This window comes from Myotis yumanensis, unplaced genomic scaffold (genome assembly GCF_028538775.1).
Source record: "Myotis yumanensis isolate MYYU_CA2020_CCGP unplaced genomic scaffold, mMyoYum1.0.hap1 SCAF_10, whole genome shotgun sequence".
Classification (NCBI taxonomy): domain Eukaryota; kingdom Metazoa; phylum Chordata; class Mammalia; order Chiroptera; family Vespertilionidae; genus Myotis; species Myotis yumanensis.
Genome location: NW_027223761.1, coordinates 82,952,394 through 82,966,801, shown reverse-complemented (window position 1 = coordinate 82,966,801; position 14,408 = coordinate 82,952,394). Strand labels below are relative to the sequence as shown.

The following is a 14,408-nucleotide window of genomic DNA, read 5'->3' as shown; positions in this document are numbered from 1 at the left end:
TTTATTACGTTTGTGTAAGGTAGTTCCTTTAAGTACTATGAATGACTGCTGGCTGAGGCCAAAATTATCAGACTCTCATTCTGCCTCTAGAATGCCTGGCAGACATTCCTTAATCCTGCATGGACTCTACAGTAGGCAAGAGTTGAGTAGACGCTGTTACAGAGAGAGTATTTGGGATGGGGATGTAAAAACCTGTATACCCTAGTTCATATTGCTTTCACAAATGTTAATTTTAGGTTTCTTCTTTCTTTAGGCTTTGACAAACTAAGGAAGGCTTGCTTGGATCTGTGACACATCATTTTGGGGGGGATGCTCTTCTCTGGGTTTTCATCTTTTATTTTGGAACTATGAAGATTTAAAAGAACTCAGACATTTTTTTCTTTTTTAACTGGTGAAGAGAAAAAAGCTGAAAAGAAGGAATTTACCTTTTTTGTTCCACTTGTTTGCACTGTGTGCTGACTGAACATTAGTTGCACTAACTGCTGGATTTTTAAAAATGTTTTCTGGGGAAAAGGGGGACAAGGAAGGAGGAGAAAGAAGAGAAGGGAGAAACCCTAAAAAGAGAAGAATCTTGATGAACACACAAGCTTGTCTATTATTTCCGAATTCTGCAACAGCTGACTCTTGTGCATTTCAACTTCTCCCTGATGACTCATCCGTTTTTTAAGCCTGAAGAGCTTACTACTTATTTGTGCGAAGTGCCTTATGCTATGAGACCATTCAGAATATCATCTTTTAGACACAGCCCAAGGAATCAACAATAGTAATTCTTTCCTCTTATTTCTTTTTAAAACTTTTTATTTCATTTTGGTTTCACGTTGAAGTCTCTCTCTTCCCTTTCTACCCAGTACTCAAGCCCAGGGCTGAAAGATGAAACCTATTAGTAATGTTAAACACCATTTTTTTTTCTTTAAGTGGAGGAGTTGATATGCAACTGCAGTTCATCCGCACTGTAAATACATGTATTTAAGAAACAACCACACAATCCCAAGTAAAAATTTCTTCTGGGCTGAGTTGATGCAACATCATTGCTCCCAAAGGAAAGAGCGTCTCTGTCATTGCAGGAGCCATACGACAAGCCTTTGTGCTCTGTACGGAACACTAAAGACTGGTTCACGTGCGTCTCCATTCGCAGCTATGGCACTTGAGGTGTAGCCTGTCAGCCTTGACCCTCTTTCCTCTGACAAAGCGTGTCCCATAGAAAACTGGGTGTGTACACTTGTATAAACTTTGTAAATATGTTTTTTTCTGCGTTCATATATATATATATATATATATATATATATACACACACATACATATATATATATATATTTTGTTTGTTTTTGATGAAGGTTGCTGGGATTAAGGGGATTAGAGTGATTATGGGAGCAGCTAAGATGAGAGGGGCTCAGTTTTCCGCAACACTAAATTCTAGAAAGTACTTTAACCTCTTACTGTAGCAAGCAGACTCCTGTGGGGACCTGTGCTGGGAAAGGGCCCCAGAAGTCTTCACTGTTTGCTGCCACACTGTCTCTAGTATCTTTAGAGGAGGGAGGCCTGCCAGAGGGAGCAAGGAAACTTCAAAAACCTGTCATTCCTGGTGTTATTTTTGAAAGGCTCTCTCTGATTGTGCTTTTTTCCCCTTTTTTAAAGTTTGAGAAACTTTTTAAGCTCTGCAAAAGGGGCCAAAATTAATTACATTGCAGTGTGGAAACTCCCTTGAGTGGCAGTATTGAGCAGTATATGTATAAAGCGTGAGTTTGCGTTTCACAATATTAGCCAGTACCAGCTTCGGTAAGGCTAGCAGTTCTGGGGCTTCATTTTTGTGGGTCACTTCCTGTACTGTGTAAGTGTGTTGCCTTCTGCCCACTTTGATACGTAAACTTGCAGGAACGGGCAACCCTGAGAGCTGCTGCTTGCCATGCTTTAGCTTTGTGACGAGAATTGCCATGTTTGCATTGTAAATTGCTGGCAAATGCTTTACAGTCAATAGTGTTGCATTAAATTGTGCCCCTCCCAACATGCTTGATGTTTGGCCTGATCTCCAGGCAAAAGGAGTGAGATGAATCAAAACCAGTGAACTTTTTTTAAAAAACGTTTTTAATTCCCTTTTAACCCAGTGTACTAGGTCAATCAGGAGGCATCTAGGGTTTAAAAAAAAAAGGCAAAATAAAAATTTTTTTATTTGATTTCCATATTCCATTGTTTTTCAAAGCCCTAAAATAGTACAAGTCCTGCCTATGTTTTCATGCTTAACTCATCTGGATAAAGAAATCAGTTACTCAAAGTTTCTTTTTTGTCTCTGTCTAGTTCTAAACAAAAATGATTTGTGACTCACCCAGAATTCCCTGAAGATCAAAATCCTGCAGATGCCTCCTGATCAGACATAGCCCTAACTCCTTAGAAACGAGCAAGAGCTGCACAGTACAAACCCCCCAAAATAAGCTCATTTATTTGGTATCCACGCCACATAGGTTCTTCTACCAGCCATTGTTGGCAACTAAGTACAAGCCCTAGTTAAGGGAGTAACTTTTTTTCCAGGGAGGGGTGGAGGGAGGGAATTTAAAAGGCATCAACTTTTGACCAAAACATATATATATATATATAAATATAAATATATATATATATATATCTTACTGTGTACTGATGCAGCCCTCTCTTTCCTCCCCATCTCTGGCAAGATAAGAGGGATCATTCTAAAAGAAAAGCAAGAAAGCTCATAAATGCAGTTTTATATCTCGCTAGAGTGCGGGTGACTATAAACAGCACAGTCCTCTCTGCCATCCTCAGACTGTCTGCTTGGTGCCACGTGCCTGTGGGTCCCTCTTAAAGCACAGACGTTAAATTGAAAGTGTTCCTGAAGTACAGCCTCGGATGAGGAGTGGCACTTAAACTGTCTGGGACACCGGGATTGGACACGGCCTTGTGCGGGCAGCTGTCCAGTTTTGGTGCTTGACTCTTGAATAGGAATTGTAAAACGGAAAGATGCTCTAAGGCAGCGGTCACCAACCAGTGGTCCGTGAGGTCCGAAAGGTTGGCGACCGCTGCTCTAAGGCTAGGTCAAATCCTAGTCTCTTTTTCTTTTTAAATCCCCTTTGCAATAAGGAGCATTTGTTACTATCGGAAGTTGTTTTCGTGTTCTTCCGGTATAGGGTGTTTATTTTAAGTCATGGTGATATTTTTTCCAGTGGTTCATTTGGATGAAAACTATTCCCTCTTTTTAATACTTAAATAACGTCAGCCCATTGTTCAGCCTGTGGTTATGTGGTTGTGTGATGGTTATGGACCGTTGCACACCTTGCTGCCTCTGGGCCTGTTTTGCCTTTCCTTTAGGATTGGACTAAATTCCAAAATTATCTTCCATGGGAAGAAGTAAAGGAGAGAGAAATCTAAATATGTCTCTAAATTGTCCAGTTTGCCCCGCACCATAATACAGGGGGCCCCAAAGGCGGGGGGTGGGGGCGGGCGGTTATCAGTATTTGTTTTCAGAATGAGATGGGAGCATCTTTCCTCTGCCGTGTGCTTTGTGTTTGATACCATCATGTTTGGGTCAGAACCAGACGACTCAGCACAAAGCCTGGAGTGTAAACTGTTGGAATCAAACATCTCATTCTGATCACTTGGCTTAATTTTTTTTCTTTTTTTTTATAGGGGTGGGAGGGAGGTGACTGCCCCAAAGGGAGGGTGTCTGCACTGAGGATTTAGAAACACTTTGAAGCTCATAGCCTCGTCAGAAGTTGCCTTTAGCCACACTCTGACCTTATGGATGAGTAACACAAAGATGAAGTAAATTCTTGGGAATTAAGCCATGTTATTTTGATTTGCCACTTTGTTCAGCGTTGTATGTATCTTAAAAATTGTTATTGTGAAATCATTTTCTGGCAAAATATCTTTGTCAAACAAAATTATAGGCCTAGTGGGAGTTGATGTTAGTCAACTTTTTGGTGAACTTAAGTGAACTTGAGTGAGCTTGTGGTTCTACTGTATATCCTTAATGATAGTTTTTAAAGCTCCCAAAGAAAGTCTACTCTTGACCTAAAAACTCATCTTTGGGGTAAAGAGTTAAGGGTCCAAAGGCTATAGCAGTTCATGAGGTCAGAGGGAGCCAGCCTGGCATGGACTCTGCCCCTCCACAGCTGACAGGTTCCAACAGGAAGTGTATTTAAATTCTCTGTAGACAGTGCTGGGCAGGGGAGGGGAGGGTTGGGTTATGAAGATACAGGCTACTGTGTTTTAACCAGTGGTTGTGGGGAGGGGTGCCTGGAGGAAACAAAGTCACTATTCCCTTTTTGAAACAAAACTAAAACCTGAAAATTTTTGTTCAATGAAAATGGGGTCTAATTTCATTGTCCCTAGCCACAAGGGGCCAGTTCCACTGAGAAATAAACAGTGGGGACTCAAAATTTTGCAAACATTTGGGGGAAGGGACAATTGGCTTTCTGTTAATTGGCAAATGTTCCAGTGGGGCTTCCTTTTTGTTGGGGGGTGTTATGTTGTAGGTGCACATGTGGACCAGAGTCTGCTGAGGTTATAAAGTTCAGAAAAGATGGTTGATAACATCTTGGCTTTTGTTAATGTATCTCAATAAAGCCCACTGGAACTCCGGCTGTGTGTGTGGTGCGTTCTTCAGCAGGAGGCTGTGCGCTACAGTGATTCCTGTTGAGCTGAGGCAGTGCGGAGCCCGTTGAATAAAATCTGATGCCTTCATCCAGCCCAGTTAGACACTGTACAGCATCCACATTTCATTGGGTCAATTTTTATAGCCTAAACCGAACCAAGAATCATTTGGAAAGAAAAGATGTTGGTCTACAAGGTGTCATCACTTTCTAGAACTTACCAGGTGTTTCAGTAACACGAACATGCCCACAAAACTTACTTAGGAATAAATCTAGTGACGAGTGTCATTTGTGTGCTAAGAACTACAAAACACTGAGGGAAGAAAAGACCTAAATGAGAAATTCAGACAAAACTAAATATGACACCCCCACCCCCAAAGAAATAGTTTCGTGGGGCAAAACTTTTTTTTAAATTTTTTAAATATATTTTTTGTTTCAGAGAGGAAGGGAGAGGGAGAGATAGAAACATCAATGATGAGAGAATCATGGGTCGGCTGCCTCCCACAAACCCCTACTGGGGATTGAGCCCACAACCCAGGCATGTGCCCCTGACCGGAATCGAACCTGGGATCCTTCAGTCCACAGGCAGACACTATATCCACCGAGCCAAACCGGCTAGGGCAAAACTTTTATTTTTTTAAATATATATATATATTTTTAAATATAGTTTATTGATTTTTTACAGAGAGGAAGGGAGAGGAATAGAGAGTTAGAAACATCGATGAGAGAGAAACATTGATCAGCTGCCTTCTGCACACTCCCCACTGGGGATGTGCCCGCAACCAAGGTACATGCCCTTGACCGGAATCGAACCTGGGACCCTTGAGTCCGCAGGCCAATGCTCTATCCACTGAGCCAAACCGGTTAGGGCTAAATATATTTTTAATTGATTTCAGAGAGGGAGAGAGAAAAACACCAATGATGAGAATCATTGATCGGCTGCCTCCTGAAAGTCCCCCACTGGGGATGAGCCCACAACCTGGGCATGTGCACTTGAACAGAATTGAACCTGAGACCCTCAGTCCGCAGGCCAACCCTCTATCCACTGAGCCAAACTGGCTGGGGCAAGCATTATTTTTTTAGAGAGAAAGGGGAGTAGGCCCCAACCTGGGTTTGTGCCTTGACTAGGAATTGAACCAGCAACTTTTCAGTGCCTGGGATGACACCCAACCAAATGGGCCAGGGTGCAAAAACATTTATTTTTGTATTATATGTTAATTACTGTGTTTCCATATGAACAATTGTAAACCTACTTTTGCCACACTCTGTGCAAGACCTAATCTAATTACAGACTGTACTGGGGATTTCTTTGCCTTGGGATCTTTTTCCCCCTCTGCTCACTTGGGTTTTCCTACACATCTCCCTTTGTAAATAGGGAATATGGAAATAAACTCACCTCAGATTCCCTCCTTTTACAAGTGTGCCCTCTGTTTTGTGTTGGGACTCAGACAGTAATTGAGACCAGAAGTGACCTCAGGAAATAGATTCTTAGACTAAGATTCTGGGATTGGGTAATATTTGATGAGATCAATGATAGCCTATGGGGATTGGTGAAGGGGAGGCAGGGAATATGGGACATGAGTAACCCATGGTATACAGTACAGTATCGTAATTCCAATTTCTGCTAGTGGTACCATGGGATAAACTGCAGGTAACGGAAAAGCAAGACATGGAGAAATCCAGGGAGAGGCTGTGGCAATTAGCAACAATAGGCCCTCAAATGCATACATAAGAATTAAAATTATGAGCGTGCAATTAACATACAAAGAGAAGAAGGCTTCTGGGAGTTCTGAAGAGGGGCCCTTATCTGTAGACACCTTTGTCCTTAGCTAATTGACTAGAACTGAATAGATGGCAGTCTTCTGATATTTTACTAGATGTGTATGCATAGAAAAGCTCTAGATCTGGTGAGCAGAATTCTGACTTGAGCCAGTCTGTTAAACAACTCCAAAGTTTTGAGGCTTGAGCCAATTCACTGACACAGAGCCTCTAAATCAGTGGTTCTCAACCTTCCTGATGCCGCGACCCTTTAATACAGTTCCTCATGTTGTGGTGACCCCCAATTTCATTGTTACAAATTGAACATAAAGCATAGTGATTAATCACAAAAACAATATGTGATATAATTATATAATATGTGTTTTCCGATGGTCTTAGGCGACCCCTGTGAAAGGTTGAGAACCGCTGCTCTAAATAAAAGGGAAGCTGAGTCCCCCTTCTAAACTTCCTCAAAAGGACTTGTGACTATTTACTAGGTTAACTGTATATTTGGAAAAGAAGAAATATACTTTTGAAAAATCATGTTATATTTTTAAATTACTGTTGGCATACATTATTAGTTCCAGGTGTACATCCTAGTGCTATTGGCCATTACATAGCTTACTAAGTGATCATCCCAATGAATCATGCACCCATCTGACACCATAGATAGTTATTAAAATATTGACTGTATTTCCAATGCTGTAATTTAACAGAGTTTTGCTCTGTTCTTTCCACATGACTATACTATAACAACCAATTTGTATATCTTAATCCTTTCACATTTTTCACCCAGCCCCCCAAGACCTCTCCCATCTGGCAACCCTCAAAATGTTCTCTGTTCTGCTTGTTCGTTTGATTTTTAGATTCAATTGTTGAGGAATATGTATTTATTGCCACTTTCTTGTTCTTAGTTTTTATCGCTTCCCCCCTTCTTAAAGAAGACCCTTTAACATTTCATATAATACTGGTTTGGTGGCAGTTAAATCCTTTAGCTTTACCTTGTCTATGAAGCTCTCTATCTAACCTTCAATTCTAAACAATAGCTTTGCTGGGTAGAATAATCTCGGTTGTAGGTCCTTGCTTTTGATCACTTCGAACATTTCTTGCCACTCCCTTCTGACCTGCAAAGTTCCTGTTGAGAAATCAGCTGACAGTCATGGGCACTCTCTTGTAAGTAACTGCTTTTACTTGCAGCTTTAACTTTTGTCTTTAACCTTTTGGCATTTTAATTATGATGTGTTGGTGTGGACCTATTTGGGTTCATCTTGTCCAGGACTCTCTGAGCTTCCTGGACTTGTATGTCTATTTCCCCCACCAGGTTAGGGAAGTTTTCTTTCATTTTTTCACATAGGGTTTCCATTCCTTGCTCTCTTCTTCTTCTGGTATCCCTGTAATGTGAATGCTGGTACACTTAAAGTTGTCCCAGAGGCTCCTTACACTATCATTTTTTTAATTCTTTTTTTTCTTTTTGCTGTGCTGATTGGGTGATTCCTGTTTCCATATATTCAAAATCACTGATTTGATTCTTGGCTTCATCTAATCTATTGATTCCCTGTAATGTATTCTTCATTTCAGTACACGTATTCTTCATTTCTGACTGGTTCTTTTTTATGTTTTCTAGTTCTGTTTTTATGTTTCTCATCTCTTTGTTGAAGTTCTAAGTTCCTCTACGCTTCCCCTAATTTCATTGAGCATCCTTATAACCAGTGTTTTGAACTCTGCATCTGGCAGATTGCTTGTTTCCATTTTGTTCTTTTTCTGGAGTTTTGCTGTTCTTTCATTTGGGACATGCTGCTTTGTCTCTTCATTTTGGCAGCCTCCCTGTGTTTTTTTCTATGTGTTACGTAGAGCTCTATGTCTCTCAGACTTGGTAGAGTGGCTTAATGTAGTAGGTGATCTGCAGGGTCCAGTGGCACAGCCTTCCTGGTCACCCGAGTTGGGCATCAAGATGCACTCCCTATGTGGGCTGTGTATACCCTCCTGTTAGAGTTGAGCCTTGATATTCGCACATCAATGTTTGGTGTGGTCAGAAGCTGCCCAGGTGCACTGGCTCTGGGGTATCCTGGGAGGCGCAGGCCAAGGTCAACCGCCACTTGTGTTCTGCCAGGGCCACCGTGCATAACTTACAAAGTTATATGCAGATGGCTGCTGCGTGTGCTGGGCTTAGAAGTGTCCAGGTGAGGCCAACCTGCAAACCAAGGCTGGCCACTGCCAGTGCTGGGCCTAGGGCCTTTTAGCGAGAGGTGTGGGGCATGCTGAGGCTAGATGCTGCCTGTTTGAGAGATTTTAGGGAAATCTGAAGCATGTGCCAAGACAGGCTCTGTATGGGGAGGGCTTGGAAAAGGAACAATGGACTCGGCCAACACTTCTGTCTGGTAGAAAGCTGTGCACCACCCCACCCCACCCCAGCCCTCACTGTGATGTTGGACAATGCAGTTCCTCCTCAAATGTCTCTTGTGCCTTTCAAGTTGCTACCCCAGCGCTGGAGCTAGAGGGAGGGAGTCCGAGTAAGTCCACACGTGGGCCCTTTAAGAGAACTGCCTGGGACTCCAGCAGCCTCCGTATCACTCAGTCACAATCCCCACTTGTTTTCACAGCTGGAAGTTATGGAGACTTCTCTTCCTGGCACTGGAGGAGACAACCCCCAAATGAAAGAATAAGAGAATTCTCCAGAAGAAGAAAGAAATAAAGTGGAGATAAGATATTTATCTGATATGGTATTCAGAATAATGATGGTAAAGATGCTAAACAGCATGAGAAAAGATACAGTAACTATGAAAACAGAAATAAAGAATGACAGCACAAATAACACATTGGAAGGAATACACAGATTAGGGGAAGCTGAGGATCAAATCAGTGAATTAGAGGACAGGGTTGAAAAATATCACTCAATCAGAGAACCAAAAAGGAAAAAACAATTTAAAAAATAGGAGGACAGCTTAAGGGAGCTGTGGGACAACATGAAACATAATATTTGAATAACAGAAGAGGCAGAATGGGAGAAAAGGATAGAGAATGTGGTTGAAGAAACAATGACAGAAAACTTACCTAACCTGGTAAAGGAAAAAGTCACACAAGTTCAGGAGGCATAGAGAGTCCCAAGCAAGAAGAACCCAAACAGACCCATGCCCAGACACATCATAATTAAAATGTCAAAAATTAAAGACAGAATCTTAAAGGCAGCAAGAGAAAAGCAATTTGTTACCTACAAAGGAGCTCCCATAAGGCTGACACCTGATTGCTCATCAGAAACTACAGGCCAGAAGGGAATGGCATGAAGTACTGAAGGTAATGAAAAGTAAGGATCTGAAACAAAGATTAAAAATGGCGAAAATTGTCAATTTGGTGTTATGTATATTCACGACAATAAAAAATAACATCCAAAGCAATGCTATCCATTGTTTGTAAATACATACAGTAAAAGCATAAAGACATGTATGGGATGGCCAGCTGAAAATTCGGGGGACACTTTCCCCTGGGGGACAGGAGTGCAAGCAGGACAGGCAGATAGGATGTGTCAGTTGGATCTGTTATGTTTCAGTTTTCAAAACAAAATCTGAAGGAAGTAGGATAAAGCAAGGTGGTAGACATACCTATGCTTCTTATCATTATACTCTGAACTTTTCCATCTGCTCTGACTTTTTCCTAATCTGAAGGAACAAGATATTGTGTCTGCCTGGTGGGTAGGAGCTGTGCTGTGGGCTGGTCTGTATTACACACACCAATGAGACTCGACCCTAAGAAGACACTCCTCCACCCTCACGTCGCCTGAGCAGCCTTCACTTAGTTGCCAAGTCTGGAGCCAAACCTGGAAGTTGCCACATCAGATCCTTCCCGCCACCCCGCCCCCCATCCCCGCCGCTGGCTGACCAAACCACATCCCTCTTATAAGAATCTGCAGGGCAGAGAACATGCTGAGGAATCCTACCCGTCAGCGGAAGCCATGGGTGCTGAGGCTGCCCTCTGTGGGGAGAGATGGAGCCTGGCTTTCCAGTGAGCAGTCTCAACACGCTGGCCTCGCTGTGAGGAGCTGGGGTTTGGAATGGCTTTCCACACTGACAAGGCTGTGAGGAAGGGGACGGGTGTTCACACTCAGCATTACCTTCCCCGTGAGGAATGACGAGAGTCCCCCTTCCCGCCTGCGTCTGAGCCCCTCATGTTTGCTATGATGAAGTCCCCACGTTCTGACAGAATCTTCACTCCTCTGGCTGAGCCGAGGACCTTGGGAAGGACTTGCTTTCGGTGGTTGCTCTCATCCATCTTCACTTCCATGCCAGTGGCTGAGCCAAGCAGCAGGCTCTTCTGGACTCATCCAGACTGTGGCAAGAGGGCCCCGGATAGTCTTACTCTGTTGCCATGAGGCTGGGCTTTGCTTGTCTGCCTCCAGGTGTTTTTGGAAGCAGTACTCAGACGGGCACATGCTACCCTGCCTCCGGCCACAGATCTGTGTCATACAAGGTTCAGCACATGAGGGCTCCTGAAGAAGCAGCCCTGTGGTGACTGGCTGGCAAGGGGGTCCTCCCAGATAAGGCCTGGTGGTTGGTACCTTAAATGCACCTTCTGTCGGCCCCTTGGAAAGTTTGTCAGCTGTGCCCTGAGGTCTGCACAGAGGAGTGAAACAGTCCTCCCGGCCCCTGAGCTGCTGGAATGGAAGTACCTGGGGCACCTCTACCCATTCATAACACAGGTGCTACCCCTGGTTGACGATCTGCGTACATAAAACACACCATCTCGTTCTTACAGCAACCTAAGATACTGCCATCCCCAATTCTTCAATGAGGAAACTGACGCTCAAAAAGATCACATGACTTGCCTGCGCTCATGGAGCCCAAATGTGGCAGAACAAGGGCAGGTGTCTGAAACCCCACTCAGAGCAGCCCTGGCCTCCGCGGTCACAGGCAGGTGGTCCCAGTGGGCGGGGTAGGGCTGCAGGTGCAGGGTGCCTGGTGGGGCGCAGCGCCCAGGTGAGGCCGCGCCTGCGCACTGAGGAGGAGAGCAGGTGCAGGTGGTGGGCTGCAACGGCGCATGCGCAGCAGTGCCTGGCTGGCGTGGAAAAGAGGAGCTCGCTCCCCACCTCTTTAGTTCTCACAAGTAAGCTGCTGGTCTGCAGGTTGCAGCTGATCTAAGAGGAGGAGCAGCACAGCTAGGTGCTGGGGCCCCAGGGACCAGTCAGACCGCAGGCCCCCTGCCCTGCGGACCTGGACCTGCGTCCGAGAGGGCTCCTCGGGCTGGCCCCCGTCCGCCTGCAGTCGCAGACCATGCCCCAGGGAGCCAAACCAAGCAGGCGACGGGCTCTTTTATTATTATTATTTTATTGATTTCAGAGGAAGGGAGGAGCGCCAGAGAGAAACATCAATGAAGAGAGAGAATCATTGGTCGGCTGCCTCCTGCAAGCCCCACACTAGAATCCAGCCCACAACCCGGGCATGTGCCCTTGACCGGAATCGAACCCTGACCTCCTGGTTCATAGGTCCACGCTCAACTACTGAGCCACGCGGGCCTGGCAAATGGACTATTTTTAAAATTTCAAATATGTGTATTATGAACTACAGCACAATACAGGGAAGTGTGCGGCACAGGTCGCTGTAAGCAACGCATGTGTCAGGTCAGGAGGCAGGACATCACCAGCACCTCGGAAGCTGCAAGCGCTACCTTCCCTCCAGCAGGCCTCAGCACGCGGGGCTGCCCAGGGAGGCTCCAGGAACAGTCTGCACCGCCACCGAGCGGAAGTCTGGGGCCTGGCTTTGATGTTCACACAGCCTGTTAGAGACTTTCAGTCAAAAGTGACAGGAACCTGAAAGCCAGTGGCTTGGGGTTTGTTTTTCTCATATAACCAGAGCCCAGAGCAGAGTCATGGCTCAAAGGGGCCGTGGAGCGTGTCTCTCTCCATCTCTCGGCTCTGCCACCTTAAGCACGTGGTCTCCATCCTCAGGCTCATTGCCTGGTGGTGCAAGGTGGCCTCTGCTTTCCAAGCATGTCACCTGTGCCCAAGGCAGGAAGGAGTGGGGAGGGCAGAGGGCAACGTGCAAAGCCAGCTGAGTCTTTCCCACTTATTCATTCATTCATTCATTCCTCACCCGAGGACATGCCTACAGAGAGGAAGGGAGAGAGAGAGAAACATCAATCGCTTGTCTTCCTTGTGTGTCCAGACCGGGGATTGAAAGGCAACCAACTGAGCAGCTCCAGCGAACTCTTCCCTGGGAGGCGCTCCCCCAAGAGTCCCTTCCTGTGACTTCCTTTAACGTCTCATTTGTCAAAAGTGGGTCCCCGGCCACCTCGAACTTCCGGGGAGCCTGGGAAATCAACCTGTGTTAGCGCTGCTCACAGTGCTACCCTGAGAACTGAGAAGGAAACGAGTCATTCTTCTTCCAAGAAATACCTGGGCCAGGGCATGAGCACAGCCCCAGCGGCCACCCTCCGAGGGGGGCGGGGCCTGGGAAGCGGCAGGGCGCTTGCTGAGTGAGCGCTTAGAACGGCTGAGCCCTCTCCGTCCCTGCTCAGTCCTTCCCCGCAGCGTGCGGCTTCGCTGCAAACTCAAAGCTGAAAGAATTTCAAAGCGGGGCTTTCCCCACTGATGAGGCGCCTGCTCGTAGGTGCTGAGAAAGTCAGCACCAAGCTCAGTGCTGAGACTTGGGCGAGGCCCTCCCGGCGGGTCAGGGGCGGCCGCGCGGATCCAGATCCAGAGAAGCATCAGCCACGGTTCCGCGATGCCTCCCGCGTGGCCGCCTTTCCCACGCGCGGCTTTGTGAGCGATGTCTACATATGAAGGGTTTCACTATGAGCAGAGCATCTCCGTGCAAAGGGGCACCAGGCTGAGGCTTCGTTCACGGGCGGGGCCTGAAACTTCGGGGGGGCAGGGGCGGCCTTGTGGTGGGGCCCTCTCCTCACCACTCCACCCGTGCACGCAGGACTCACCCCCAGGTTTCCAGTTACAACCTGGGACATTGGGACACTTAAAATATGGGACATTTTAAGTAAAAAGATGTATTTCCCCTTTACTTTGAAAGATTGGGAGGTCTGGCAACGAAGAGTCCCACATCCCCTGCATCAGCCCCCTCCTGCCACCAAGACCTTTACCCGGGAATGCGCTCCAGCTCTCCCCGGTCCCACAGGGGCTCCTGGAACCAGCTCTGTTTTAAAAGTCTTTCAGGGAGCCCGGCAGGTGTGGCTCAGTGGTTGAGCATCGACCTACGAACCAGGAGGTCAGGTTGCTGGCTCGATCCCCAGTGTGGGGCATGCAGGAGGCAGCTGATCAATGATTCTCTCTCAACACTGATGTTTCTATCTCTCTCTCCATCTTCCTTCCTTTCTGAAATTAATAAAAAATATGTATTTTTTAAAATTCTGTGATGAACATAAATTGAAAAAAAAAAGTCTCTCAGAGATCGAAAGTTGCTAGTCCCTAGATTCCAGGGAGAGAGAGAGAGAGAGAGAGAGAGAGAGACTGGAGGGGCGGCAGGGCGCACCCGCGGTGCTGACACGGGCGCCGCAGGGAGAGGCCTAGTAGTGTGAGTGAGGCGGGCCCCCTCCCCGGGCCCCATGGAGGGAAGTCACAGTGGTTGAGGTGCGAACAGGTTGGGCAGAGCCGACCACAGGCAGCAGCGACCGCTGGTGCCCGGCCCAGAGGCACCTTCACCCTTTCTGCCAACCTGCTGCCATGTGCACAGATGCAGCAACTGCAAACTCAGAGCGAGTGCGCAGGCGCCCCCACTCCGTGGGTGCAGGCGTCCTCGTGACCGAGCCCCAGCCGTGCACAACTGAGGGCAACAAAAAAGTGGTTTGGTCCGCAGGTGCATGCGGTTGGAGCGGGAGCAGGGGGAGAGGACTTGAGGCGCCCTTTTCCAGCTCCAGGCCCTGGCCAAGGGGCGCCCTGCGAGGCGGATGGCCGTGGTGCCCAGGCTGGTGCCAAGTGCAGGAAACAAGCCGGGGCGGCCTGCCCTCCGCCTTGTCCTCCTACCGTGGGCTCCTCCGCTCCCTTCCAGGGCAGGCCCCGCTCGCCTCTGCAGGCCCGGGTCCCCAGTCTCCGACGTGTCCTGCCTGCCCCCTTTG

General features: G+C 46.7%; 1 protein-coding gene across 3 annotated transcripts in view; it reads left to right on the top strand.

Moving 5' to 3' along the window:
- The window catches only part of DDX6 (DEAD-box helicase 6), a 37,928-nt gene extending 33,341 nt beyond the window's left edge, over positions 1–4,587 (top strand). For all 3 annotated transcript variants that reach the window (XM_070426186.1, XM_070426188.1, XM_070426187.1), the window contains exon 14: positions 254–4,587. The gene's annotated coding sequence lies outside the window, so the exon portion shown is untranslated. The remainder of the gene's footprint in view (positions 1–253) is intronic.
- Positions 4,588–14,408: the final 9,821 nt, after the last annotated feature.